The following is a 14835-nucleotide window of genomic DNA, read 5'->3' on the forward strand; positions in this document are numbered from 1 at the left end:
TTCAATTAGAGAAACTGAATTTAAAATAATTATTTTCTCAAAAAGTCTATTGACTTGTACTACATGTTCTAGCTAGCAGTTGATTGGTTACAATTACAGTCACCCTTTCACTTGATTGGCTGTCTTGGCTTGTAGAGCCTCACTCTCACTATTCATTGGAGGTTTTTGGTGTTCCTCTGTACTGTGTCCTCACTTTCCCCGTGAATAATGACCTTGTCCTGAAGAAATCCCCAAGAACATGTAGTCCTTGGCGAGGACAATGTACAGCAATGAGAAGTGTGTGATTTCTCACAGGGGCCTCCTCATAACAAGGCTTTAATCTATTACTCTTTGAATGTTGTTTTAGTAGTTAACCGCCGAATTAGATGGCCAGAGACTCCATAGAGTATGACACAAACATGCTTATAGATGCTCGCACACACACACACACACACACATATTCCATCTAGAGGATTACAGAGTTAAAATCCAGTGATGACTGTGAATAAAATAATAACATCCACTTTCATTTATAATAATTAAAAAAAGATAACGTTGTTTCTTGGCTTTGTGTTGACAGCCAGATGGTTCTATACTCTCCTGGCTTCTCTTTTTGATATACAATGTATTCTTCAATAGAGACATTGTGATATGTAGCATATGTAATTTTTCGGTTTTTACTGTCATTTAAATATTTGAACAACTTTGTATGTAATGTTATCGCCCTACTGAATAAGCCCATGGATCCACATCAAGCTCCCAATTTACTGAAATGAGATTTCACAGGAAACTCAGTTGTACAGATATTTTGGTTGGTAATTACTGTAGTATTCAACCTATTTATGTTTGCAAAACTAAATTAAATGTCTCACTCTCTCCCAACATAATTTAACAGGGTTGGTTCTAGACCAATTGCAAAGCCACAAACCGCCTCAAATTCCAGACAACCTGTGGAGAAAAACAAAGCTTTAGTGAGCGAAAACTGTCCATAATCTACTGTAATTTAACAATGTCCTCTAAAACATAAAAAAAATACTGGAAATCTAGAGGAGAAGATGAGAGGTTAGCCACTCTGCTAACACTGGCGGAGCCAAGCACATTCCACATGAGCGCGTGCCATTGGAGTGAAGATGCCCAGAAAGGGATATTGAGCGTGTTGCAGGGAGGCAGCTCAGACCACAGCATCATCCTCCTTGCCCATCTAAAAACTGGTAATAAGACCACCCTATAATAATGGGCTCTATGTAGTTAAACTTGCCTCCTCACACAGATGTGCTGTCAGTAGAAATGATAATCAATCAATCAAATGCATCCTTCCCCCCCATAAGATTTTTGTTAGGCTTGGTATGTCAACCGTTTATCATGCCACGAGGAGACATAAGCCTATAGATTTACATGTGGTTCACATGATAGAGGATCTTGGACACAATAGGGGGGCATTTGGAACACAAAAGAAAATTGAAAAGTGTTTTATTCAGGCTTTTGGGGATTGATCTCTATGGAAATTACTATTTTTGTTGCACAACAGCCACAAAAGTTCAGTGCGTGGCAATATTTCCCTGACGATCCTTCCTGTTAGAACATTTGACAAATCTCAAAAGAAAGGCCTAATGAAAAAACAAGATCCCATGCATCACTCATTGGCACTGTCGTAGGCCAATAGATATATACAGAAAATACTTTTAGGGGTGGATGCAACATATGAGGGATGTGTTGCACTGTGAGCGTATCCTAAATAAATAAAGGGGATTGAACATCATGTCTGATGGTCCCACTTTGTTGGGTGACCTGCGCCAAAGTACAGACACAGTCTGCTGAACCCTAAAGCAGATCCTTGGCTCAGATGTGTCTTAAATGTGAAATCCAGATGTGACAAGTATCTATTCAAACCGATTATACGCCCGCCCACCTTTCCCTTTAACACGCTCTCTCTCTCTTCCTCTCTTTCCGTCTCTCTCTCATTCACTCCCTCCATTCTGGATCTCATAATGGTTCGGGGACAGGGGTCCAAATAATTCAACAGATTCAGACACACAACCTCATTAGTGTGTTATATTGGTGAAAGGAAAATGGGTGGCACATTGAGAGCTGACCCCGGCACACACCCTGGGCCAACCACCACTCCCCCTCCATACGGCCTGTCAGCATGGGAGCCCACTATAATAGCAGTCTTGGCACCCGCCATAGACTGGCTCACATTGTAGTCTCTGATTCATGAAATAGAGATTTCTGAGGTCTGTTTGTGATTATGAGCAAGAATAGCTTAATGGTGAGAGAGAGAGGGAGAGATGAGAAATAGAGGCAAGACAGATATATAATGTACAAAGGGATCAGGGGTAGAGAGAAAGAGACAATGGTAGATAGACAAGAGTAGAGAGAAAGAGACGGGGGTAGAGAGAAAGAGACAGGGGTAGAGAGAAAGAGACAGGGGTAGAGAGAAAGAGACAGGGGTAGAGAGAAAGAGACAGGGGTAGATGGACAAGGGTAGATAGAAAGAGACAGGGGTAGATAGACAAGGGTAGATAGAAAGAGACAGGGGTAGATAGACAAGGATAGATAGAAAGAGACAGGGGTAGATAGACAAGGATAGATAGAAAGAGACAGGGGTAGATAGACAATGATAGATAGAAAGAGACAGGGGTAGAGAGAAAGAGACAGGAGTAGAGAGAAAGAGACAGGGCTAGAGAGAAAGAGACAGGGCTAGAGAGAAAGAGACAGGAGTAGAGAGAAAGAGACAGGGGTAGAGAGAAAGAGACAGGGGTAGAGAGAAAGAGACAGGGGTAGAGAGAAAGAGACAGGGGTAGAGAGAAAGAGACAGGGGTAGATAGAAAGAGACAGGGGTAGATAGACAAGGGTAGATAGAAAGAGACAGGGGTAGAGAGAAAGAGACAGGGGTAGAGAGAAAGAGACAGGGGTAGAGAGAAAGAGACAGGGGTAGAGAGAAAGAGACAGGGGTAGATAGAAAGAGACAGGGGTAGATAGACAAGGGTAGATAGAAAGAGACAGGGATAGAGAGAAAGAGACAGGGGTAGATGGACAAGGGTAGATATAAAGAGACAGGGGTAGAGAGAAAGAGACAGGGCTAGAGAGAAAGAGACAGGGGTAGAGAGAAAGAGACAGGGGTAGAGAGAAAGAGACAGGGGTAGAGAGAAAGAGACAGGGGTAGAGAGAAAGAGACAGGGGTAGAGAGAAAGAGACAGGGGTAGAGAGAAAGAGATAGGGGTAGAGAGAAAGAGACAGGGGTAGAGAGAAAGAGACAGGGGTAGAGAGAAAGAGACAGGGGTAGAGAGAAAGAGACAGGGGCAGAGAGAAAGAGACAGGGGCAGAGAGAAAGAGACAGGAGTAGAGAAAAAGAGACAGGGGCAGAGAGAAAGAGACAGGGGTAGAGAGAAAGAGATAGGGGTAGAGAGAAAGAGACAGGGGTAGATAGACAAGGATAGATAGAAAGAGACAGGGGTAGATAGACAAGGGTAGATAGAAAGAGATAGGGGTAGAGTAAGGTCATGAGCACAAACATTAGTCTATCAACCCAAACCACTTCTCTCCTCCTGACCTGGAACATTATATTTCTTGCAATTCATATCATATGTCTACCTGCTTGTTATAAAAATACATTCTACCCTTTAAATGTGCTACTGTCTGTGTGCATCATCTATTAATTGTGGTCTTAGTGATTCATTCACAACAATTAACAGCACTCTTTAAGACATGAATGAACCCCTTTGAGTCATTCATTAAAACCGTCTCACAAATTACAAGATGTAATTGCTACAAGCATCTTTGCGTGTAACCCATCTTTAATGAGCCGTTATGCATGCAGCACTAATTAACAGGCCTAAGGTCACTTCCTTGTCATTCAGCAGCTGATAAACACTGTTTATCTTCTTACACTAATTGTCAACTAATAACATCATCAGTGGAATAATTTAAGAGCATGTACGCAAAACAACACAATCGTCAAAAAAACGGTTGAAATGTAAGGCGCAGTCATTTTATAATGGTGATTTGTTTCTTCTTGTAGGCCTACGGTAGCAAAACAAAGTAAGAAGTTGCAAAACATACATTTAAACATTTCCTTTTGGCTTTACAAAGCATTTTCACACAAAATGCCCCAGGACAATTGCACAATGTCAGTTATGACTTCTGACCACCTGTTGCCCTCCAATCATTGTAGTCCAAACACTGGATCAGAGGATAGTGTTTTTTATTTAGTTTGGCTTTTGTTGCTTTAGCAAATATCAACTAAGAGAATAACTCTCCCTTTCAAAATGGCTGCCATTTCAGGCAGACAAGAGTACACTTGTTTTTTTTTTTGCAGTAAATTAGCCCACGTCCCGGAGACAGCTAATTTAGTGAGGTAGCTATCATTATCATGCACTTGAACAATAATTACTTGAATGTGCTGAGGAAATCTACAGATCAATGCCAACCGTAATAATCTTCGCATGGCTGGCATAGACCATTGGAAGATATATATGTGGAAAGAACACATGTTTTCTTTATTCCACTTGAATAGACAAACTGATGGATGAACACCTGGTCAATTTTTTTAAAAAGTGATGAAAGGTCTAATTGTGATAATTCAGATTTATGTTCTTAGAGTTGTATTAATACCATTATAGATTAAAACCTCTTAAGGATTAGCCCCTTTTTAAAATGTTCTCCTAAAATGACATACCCAAATTTAACTACCTGTAGCTCAGGCCCTGAAGCAAGGATATTCATACTCTTGGTACCATTTAAAAGGAATCACTTTGAAGTTTATGGAAATGTGAAAGGAATGTAGTAGAATATAACACAATAGATCTGGTCAAATATTTTTTTGTACCATCATCTTTGAAATGCAAGAGAAAGGCCATAATGTATTATTCCAGCCCATGTGCAATTTATATTTTGGCCACTAGAAAGCACCAGTGTACGTCTAAAGTTTTAGAATGATCCAATGAACCATTGCATTTCTGTAAAAAAATCTGTATCAAGACTGCCCAAATGTGCCTAATTTGTTAATTAATAACTTTTCATGTTCAAAATTGTGCACTCCCCTCAAACAATAGCATGGTATTATTTCACTGAAATAGCTACTGTAAATTGGACAGTGCAGTTAGATTAACAAGAATTTAAACTTTCTGCCAATATCAGATATGTCTATGTCCTGGGAAATGTTCTTGTTACTTACAACCTCATGCTAATCGCATTAGCCTACGTTAGCTCAACCGTCCCGTGGAAGGGACACTGATCCCTTAATGTATTCTCCCACATGAACCTCTGAGCACTCTAAAACAACATGAAAAAGATAATGCTGATCTATGTGAACCAGTACAAATGGGAAATACAGTGTATTTTTTTTGTAAAAATTACCAAAGGGCAGCTTGAGTTATGGGTCTATTTCCTGTTTTATTTTCCCTTGTTCGAATCAAAGTAAATAACATTTAAACCGTGTTGAAAATGACTGGCCCAAGTCAGACAGGGCCAAATCCTGTCAGGGAGAGAAGCTGTGAACCTAATTCTCAACAAGAGCCAAACATCCCTTTTAAAATATGCACATATTTACTTTTATCCATTAAGATTCTTGCATGTGTGGCTCTCCAAAGCAGCATGACATGAATCACTGAGTATTGGTTTTCTGCACAGCCTCAGAAATGGTTGACTCACCCTGGCTCTGATGCTGTATTTCTCTCTATCCAAACAGAACAAGACTGCCTGGTAGAAACAAGGTGATGTGAGATCCCCAATGGCCTCAACCAATCACAGAGCCCTAAAGATAGTCCATTTGTCTAGTAGAACCTCATGACAACCAATTACAAGACTTGAAAACCATTCTGGTCATTGTATTCAGAATCGGTCCAACTCCCTGATGGAGTATCAGAGTCAGAGAGTGTTTGGAAAAGTCACTCCTCAGAAATCAGAGCTCTTAGTTTTTTATCTGACAGTTATAAATGTGTGGGGAATAACACAGAGCTCATGGTAAACAGGTTGTACAACAGCCAGAAAGAACAACAGCCTGTTGAAATAAACTCCATATTCAGTCAGGACTTTCTCAGGATTTTCTTGTGACCTGCATAGTTCCTACTGTACCTCAGAGCAACAGTCTCTCTTGTCTGAACATCACGTTACATTTACGCTATCTACAAAACGTTGAGGAATTCAATAAAATAGCCTACCTTTGGGTATGAAAAGCTCATCTCGTTGAGACGGAAGGCAAAGTACAGCCTAGGGCAGTGGTGTCACGCCCTGAGCGTAGATTGCATTGTATGTTTCTATTTTTTGTTTGGTCAGGGTGTAATGTGGGTGGGTATTCTATGTTGTATGTCTAGGTGTTGTGTTTCTATGTTTAGGCCTGGTATGGTTCCCAATCAGAGACAGCTGGTTATCGTTGTCTCTGATTGAGAACCATACTTAGGCAGCCTGTTTTCCCACTATGGGTGTGGGTAGTTGTTTTCTGTCTCTGTACCAGACAGGACTGTTTCGTTTTGATATTTTTGTTCCAGTGTAATTAAAAGATCATGAACACGTATCATGCTCCACCTTGGTCCTCTCCTTCTTCCACCTACGATAGTCGTTACAAGTGGTTTCCAACCTGTGGTCCGCGGACACTGCAGGTGGTTCATACCGATTGAATAGTTCATACTGTACCTCAAGCAAGCATAACTTTTCAGGGAAATATAGTGGCGTTAAAAATAGGACAATAAAAAGGTATGTTAAAAGAGATTGCAATCTGGGGTGAACCTGAGGAGAAGAGTGGGATTGGTCCGTGCTTGAGCTGGACGTCACATACGGATCTGGAATGTGTTTAAACTGGGTTCATATTTGCAAACATGGATTTTTAGAGGAAAGGAGCTCTTACTATTGGGTCATGAACCAAGTTTGCCCATTCATAGATGGTGATGTCAGACATTCACGTCTATTCACAAAAAATGGCTGCCGGCTGAGGGCAGAGCCCCAACACTCCGACGGTGTCCTGAAGCTCTGTCTAAACACCAATATGTCTCGCTTGCAATACGGTTTTTGAAATATTTGGAACTTAACTTTCATATCACAAGATTTGTTTTCTTCAAAAAACAAAATACTAAATTACTACACACCTTTATAGGGTTAGGTTTCCCGCAAGGCCATATTTCCATATTACATCGCTTGTTTACGGAAGACAGACGGGAGACAGAGGCACCCACTTGTGCTAATTATCTATCTAGTATGCTCCGAACACTTATATGTAACAGAAGGACGTCAGAAAAGTGCTGTAACTGAAAAAGACTGTCGACTGCAACTGTGTCAAAACCAGTTAAAACTGTCTACAGTAAGTGTATATTTTGCTTGTGGGAAATTATTTTGACGTGATATGAAATGAAAGGGCTTTGTGTTTCTAGAACCGTATTACAATTGAGAATTGATTCACGTTTAGATGGAGTATTTGGCTGTTTTGGCAGCCAGAGCAAGTCTACCTCAACATAATTTATAAGGTCCTTGGATGTTAAGGAGTAAAGGCAGGCTCGCCAATAGTCCTTCACAGTACATTCTTGGGATAGAAGCAAGTCAAAAGTCAGCCACAGGAAATGCATTATTGAACACATTCTTTACTACTGACCAGATTCAGTCACCTCTTATCACTATCAACATTTAACACATTTTGATTGAGTCATACTGAAAATATTTGGGTTAGTTTGTAAATAGATTTGACTTGAATAAAAATGGGCTAGTTACGGATGCAGGATCTTAAGTTGAGCCAGTTTGCTACAGCAAGAAAATAATCCAGCAGCAACAGGACATGTGAATTATTATGTGGATTTGACATTTATTTAGGGGTTGGTACATTTTTCTTAAGGGAAAATCAAGTTATAATTTTTAAAGTGGAAATAACAGACTTCGGAAGTCTTTTTAAACCTTGAATACAGTACACATTTTTAAAATCTCCTGCAACGGGGCGATCAAGTTAAGATCCTACATCTGTAATATCCTCTTATTTCACTGAGTTGATACCCTGTCCACTCTGTCCACTAGAAGGTGCAACAGGTGTAATCTCGGCACTCAGAACCACAACAGGTGCAGCAACATTCTCTCTTTTCTGAGCATCACATTAAATTTACTTTATTTACCTACAAAATGTTGATGAATTCAATAAAAAAGCTAATCTCTTTCACCACTTCCACCTTGGGACGGAAGGCCAAGTATAGCCTAAGGTGCAAAAATGTTAATACTTATTAGGTAGGCTAGAAGTAGTGGTAGGAGGGGTATGTAATAATTAAAAGGCTGGCAAAAATGACTATAATTGACTCACAAAACAGCCAAACAGGGTCAAAAATCTAAATCAAATCTTCAAATGAATTCAAGGTGGTTCTGCCCTACAATCAGGCTGCAGGCACTGTGGTCAATGGGCTGCCTACCCACATAGATGATCTCAAACTAAATGTACAAATTACAGATTACATAATAATGTAATTACACAGGTATACATTGAGTAAATGAAACATTAAGAACACCTGCTCTTTCCATGACATACACTGACCAGGTACATCCAGGTGAAAGCTATGATCCCTTATTAATCTTACCTCAATCAGATCAGATCTTACTTCAAATCAGATGAGGGGGAGGTCCTTTTTAAACCTTGAGGCATTTCAGACATGGATTGTGTATGTGTGCCACTCAGATGGTGAATGGGCAAGACATAAGATTTAAGTGCTGTTGAACGAGTATGGTAGTAGGTGACCAGCCGCACCGGTTTGTGTCAAGAACTGCAACACTGCTGGGTTTTTCAAACGCAAAAGTTTCCCGTGTGTATCAAGAATAGACCACCACCAAAAGGCCATCCAACCAACTTGACACGACTGTGGGAAGCATTGGAGTCAACATGGGACAGTATCCCCGTAGAACGCTTGACACCTTGTGGAGTCAATGCCCCAATGAATTAAGGCTGTTCCGAGGGCAAAAGGGGGGGTGCAACTCAATATTAGGAAGGTGTTCTTAATGTTTTGTATACTCAGTGTTTATACACCTAGCACTACCACGGGCTAAACTGGTTTTATCTAGACGGGATACTGACTTTTCATTGCAGGTTAGAAGAACTTACGCAGCAGGTTAGGAGAATTAGGTTAAGGTTAATAGGGAAAGAGTTAGGGTTAGCTAAAATGCTCAATTTGAGAAAAGCTGTATCCCGTCTAGACATGACCGGCTAAACCATAGCTTCAATGTGAGTTGACTATAATGGGCCTTTACAATTCAACTGGTTACATTTCTCATAAGCACATTTCCCAAATAAACATAAACAGCAAGCAGGATTTCCTAGATTTTCAATCAGGCATGATATTTTTAACCCAGTGAAAGCGACATTGACAGAAGGAGCCAGAAGCATAATGGGAGGTGGGAGGATGACTTGAGGCAGAAAGAATAGCACACATACCGTGTTCACGTGCTAGTCGGAACTAGGATCTTGGAAATGTCCAACTGGGGTGCTGAGGAGTATTTCTGTCTGTAATAAAGTCCTTTGTGGGGAAAAACTCATTCTGATTGGCTGGGCCTGGCTCCCCAGTTTTTATTTAACTAAGAAAGTCAGTTAAGAACAAATTCTTATTCACAATGACAGCATACCTACAGCAAATTAGGGTTGAGTGCCTTGCTCAAAGACACATTGACAGATTTTTCACCTTATCAGCTCGGATATTCGAACCAGCAACCTTTCGGTTTCTGGCCAATTGCACTAACCGCCAGGATACCAGCCTGACTGCCAAGTGTGTGGGCAATGTGTTTCAATTGACTGATTTCCTTATATGAATTATTACTGTAAAATCTTAGAAATTGTTGCAAATATATTTGTGTTCAGTATACAGTCGTGGCAAAACGTTTTGATAATGACACAAATATTCATTTTCACAAAGTCTGCTGCCTCAGTTTGGATGATGGCAATTTGCATATACTCCAGAATGTTATGAAGAGTGATCAGATGAATTGCAATTAATTGCAAAGTTTCCACTGCATTTCAACCCTGCCACAAAAGGACCAGCTGACATCATGTCAGTGATTCTCTCGTTAACACAGGTGTGAGTGTTGACGAGGACAAGGCTGGAGATCACTCTGTCATGCTGATTGAGTTCGAATAACAGACTGGAAGCATCAAAAGGAGGGTGGTGCTTGGAATCATTGTTCTTCCTCTGTCTACCATGGTTACCTACAAGGAAACACGTGCCTTCATCATTGCTTTGCACAAAAAGGGCTTCACAAGCAAGGATATTTCTGCCAGTAAGATTGCACCTAAATCAACAATTTATTGGATCACCAAGAACTTCAAGGAGAGCAGTTCAATTGTTGTGAAGAAGGCTTCAGGGCGCCCAAGAAAGTCCAGCAAGCACCAGGACCGTCTCCTAAAGTTGATTCAGCTGCGGGATCAGGGCACCACCAGTACAGAGCTTGCTCAGGAATGGCAGACGGCAGGTGTAAGTGCATCTGCACGCACAGTGAGGGCTAAGACTTTTGGAGGATGGCCTGGTGTCAAGAAGGGCAGCAAAGAAGCCACTTCTCTCCAGGAAAAACATCAGGGACAGACTGATATTCTACAAAAGGTACAGGGATTGGACTGCTGAGGACTGGGGTAAAGTCATTTTCTCTGATGAATCCCCTTTCCGATTGTTTGGGGCATCCGGAAAAAAAGCTTGTCCGGAGAAGACAAGGTGAGCGCTACCATCAGTCCTGTGTCATGCCAACAGTAAAGCATCCTCAGACCATTCATGTGTGGGGTTGCTTCTCAGCCAAGGGTGTGGGCTCACTCACAATTTTGCTTAAGAACACAGCCATGAATAAAGAATGGTACCCACACATCCTCCGAGAGCAACTTCTCCCAACCATCCAAGTACAGTTTGATGACGAACAATGCCTTTTCCAGCATGATGGAGCACCTTGCCATAAGGCAAAAGAGATAACTAAGTGGCTCGGGGAACAAAACATTGATATTTTGGGTCCATGGCCAGGAAACTCCCCAGACCTTAATCCCATTGAGAACTTGTGGTCAATCCTCAAGAGGCGGGTGGACAAACAAAAACCCACAAATTCTGACAAACTCCAAGCATTGATTATGCAAGAATGGGCTGCCATCAGTCAGGATATGGCCCAGAAGTTAATTGACAGCATGCCAGGGAGGATTGCAGAGGTCTTGAAAAAGAAGGGTCAACACGGCATATATTGACTCTTTGCTCTTTGCAACTTCATGTAATTGTCAATAAAAGCCTTTGACACTTATAGAATGCTTGTAATTATGCTTCAGTATTCCATAGTAACATCTGACAAAAATATCTAAAGACACTGACGCAGCAGACTTTGTGAAAATTTATATTTGTGTCAATCTCAAAAGTTTTGGCCACGACTGTACAACCAATTTGCAAATCGGAAATTTCGGAGTTGCCTAGTTCGGATTAGCACGTTAACCTGCCATTAGTACAAACCATACAAAACGACATCTCCCTAATACAAGCCCAGCTAACAATTATAGGTAGAGAGAACATTTATGTAATGTTACCCATAATGTTCCCCTAATGTTTGAGTGTCTAGTTTTCAGTTTGTTAGCAGAACATTAAATCTATTTTAGCAAAAACCTTTTGAGAACATTTTTAGCATGACTTGGTGTTAAAGTTAGGATAACATTGCCTTATTGTCAAGCAGAACCTATCTAGAACGTGGTTACAATGTCCTCAGAATATAAAACATGAATGTTCTAGATGCTTTTTATGGGACGTTGCAAGAAAATGAATGTGTCCAGTTTTCTAAGAGTTAAGGTCCAAGGATCTTATGTTATTTATTTTCAGAGGTAGACTGGCTCTGACAGTTAAAACAGCCAAATACTCCATCTAAACGTGAATCGATTCTCAATTGCCACACTGTTCTATAAACATAAAGCCCTTTACTTTCATGTCACATCAAAATAATTTCACAAACGCAAAATAAACACTTACTGTACATTGTTTTAACCTGCTGTATCACAGTTGCAGGCAACAGCATTTTTCAGTGACAACACATTCCGGCAGTGAGAGTAAGGTGACTCGCCTAACAGGTCTAGAAACCAGGCCACCAGCATGACAAACGCCCTACCTACTGTCCCAATATGGGATATCTCTAGGGAATGTGCTTATTGGGACAACGTAGTTAAGCCCTGTCCAGAAGAAATCATTAACCCTCCTTCCTAGGCAATTGTGTAAATCTGAAACAACTTGATATTGTAGGTGTAAGCAATAGGGTTAATGCATTTTGAAGTAAATCTCAGCTCTGTTAAAACTACATTCAAGAAAATATTTGATTGAACATAGTGATTCAAATAGCAGTGCTGACAGGTGGGGAGGAATTGGTGAGGAGTGAGCCAGCAACTGGAGGGGAGCTGGCATCAATCCTTAAGTGCCAGGGTTAACGAACTTAACCCCCTAAACTGTTCATTGGGCACTGCACAGCGTGTGTGTGTGTGTGTGTGTTAAAAGCAGAAGACACATTTCCATCTCGTGGGGACTAATAACATTGTGTCTTGTCATTAAAACAGGCTAATATACCCCACCAACATTACACAGCTGCTGAAATAAGTTGTTTCTTTCAAATGATGAAAATTCTCAGATGAATTGATACCTGACATTGTGGTGTAGCAGGAAGTTCAGAGTACCATGAACCAAGAGGTTGTGAGTTCAAAACCCAGGTGAGGACATGTTGAATAATAATTACTGTATAACTAAACATGTCAAATGTGTGTTGAGAACACTGTGTGAAAATCCCTAATCTTACCAACAGACAAAGAGCTAACCAATCAGGGCTTTCATTGGCTCGGTAACATGTGTATTTCTTTCTTAAACACATACTGAACAAAAATATAATGCAACAATTTCAAAGATTTTAATGAGTTACAGTTCATATAAGGAAATAAGGAAATTGAAATAAATGAATTAGGCCCTAATCTATGGATTCCCCATGACTGGGAATACAGATATGCATCCGCTGGTCACAGATACATTTTAAAACAAAAGTAGGAGCACCAATCAGAAAACCAAACAGTATCTGGTGTGACCATCATTTGCTTCATGCAGAGTGACACATCTCCTTCGCATAGAGTTGATTAGGCTGTTGCTTGTGGCATGTTGTCCCACTCCTCTTCAATGGCTGCGCAAAGTTGCTGGATATTGTGTGAACTGGAACACAGCGTCATACACTTCGATCCAGAGCATCCCAACATGCTCAATTGGTGACATGTCTGGTGAGTATGCAGGGCATGGAAGAACTGGGGCATTTTCAACTTCCAGGAATTGTGTACAGATCCTTGCGACATAGGGCTGTGCATTATCATGCTGGATCATGAGGGGGTAGTGGCGGATGAATGGCACAACAATGAGCCTCAGGATCTCTTCACTGTATCTCTGTGCCTTCAAATTGCCATTGATAAAAGACAATTGTGTTCGTTGTCCGTAGCTTATGCCTGCCCATACCATAACCCTACCGCCACCATGCGGCACTCTGTTCACAATGTTGACATCAGTAAACCACTTGCACACACAGATCTGCGAGGCCAGTTGGGCGTACTGACAAATTCTCTAAAATGACGTTGGAGGTGTCTTATGGTTGAGAAATTAACATTAAATTATCTGGCAACAGCTCGGGTGGACATTCCTGCAGTCAGCATGCCAATTGCACACTCCATTAAAACTTGAGACATCTGTGGCATTGTGTTGTGTGACAAAACTGCACATTTCAGAGTGGCCTTTTATTGTTCCCAGCACAAAGTGCACCTGTGCAATGATCATGCTGTTTAAATCAGCTATTTGATATGCCACACCTGTCAATTGGATGGATTATCTTTGCAAAGGAGAAAAATCTCACTAACAAGAATGTAAACACATCTATGCACAAAATGTGAGAGAACTTAGCGTTTGGTGCATATGGAACATTTCTGGGATTTTTAATTTCAGCTCATGAAACAATAGGCCAACACTTTATATTTTTGTTCAGTGTATATACACATTTCAAATCAAAGTTTATTTGTCACATACGGCAAATACAACAGTGAAATGCTTACATACAGGCTCTAACCAATAGTGCAAAAAAATGTATTCGGTGAACAATAGGAAAGTAAAGAAATAAAACATTAAAGAGACAGGCTATATACAGTAGCGAGGCTATAAAAGTAGTGAGGCTACATACAGACACCGGTTAGTCAGGCTGATTGAGTTAGTATGTACATGTAGATATGGTTAAAGTGACTATGCATATATGACCAGAGAGTAGCAGTAGCATAAAAGAGGGGTGGTGGGTGGCGGGACAGAATGCAGATAGCCCGGTTAGCCAATGTGTGGGAGCACTGGTTGGTCGGGCCAATTGAAGTAGTATGTACATGAATATATAGTTATTTTTTCTTTGGACACATACTGTTTTACTGTGGATATAGATACTTTTGTACCCGTTTCCTTCAGCATCTTCACAAGGTCCTTTGCTGTTGTTCTGGGATTGATTTGCCCTTTTCGCAGCAAAGTACGTTCATCTCTAGAAGACAGAACGCGAGACGCGTTCTGAGCGGTATGACGGCTGCATGGTCACATGGTGTTTGTACTCGTGTACTATTGTTTGTACAGATGAACGTGGTACGGTCAGGCATTTGGAAATTGCTCCCAAAGATGAACCAGACTTGTGGAGGTCTACAATTTTCTTTCTGAGGTCTTGGCTGATTTCTTTTGATTTTCCCATGATGTCAAGCAAAGAGGCATTAAGTTTGAAGGTAGGCCTTGAAATACATCCACAGGTACACCTCCAATTGACTCAAATTATGTCAATTAGCCTATCAGAAGCTTCTAAAGCCATGACATCATTTTCTGGAATTTTCCGAAGCTGTTTAAAGTCACAGTCAACTTAGTG

This window comes from Oncorhynchus mykiss, chromosome 4 (genome assembly GCF_013265735.2).
Source record: "Oncorhynchus mykiss isolate Arlee chromosome 4, USDA_OmykA_1.1, whole genome shotgun sequence".
Taxonomy (NCBI): Eukaryota; Metazoa; Chordata; class Actinopteri; order Salmoniformes; family Salmonidae; genus Oncorhynchus; species Oncorhynchus mykiss.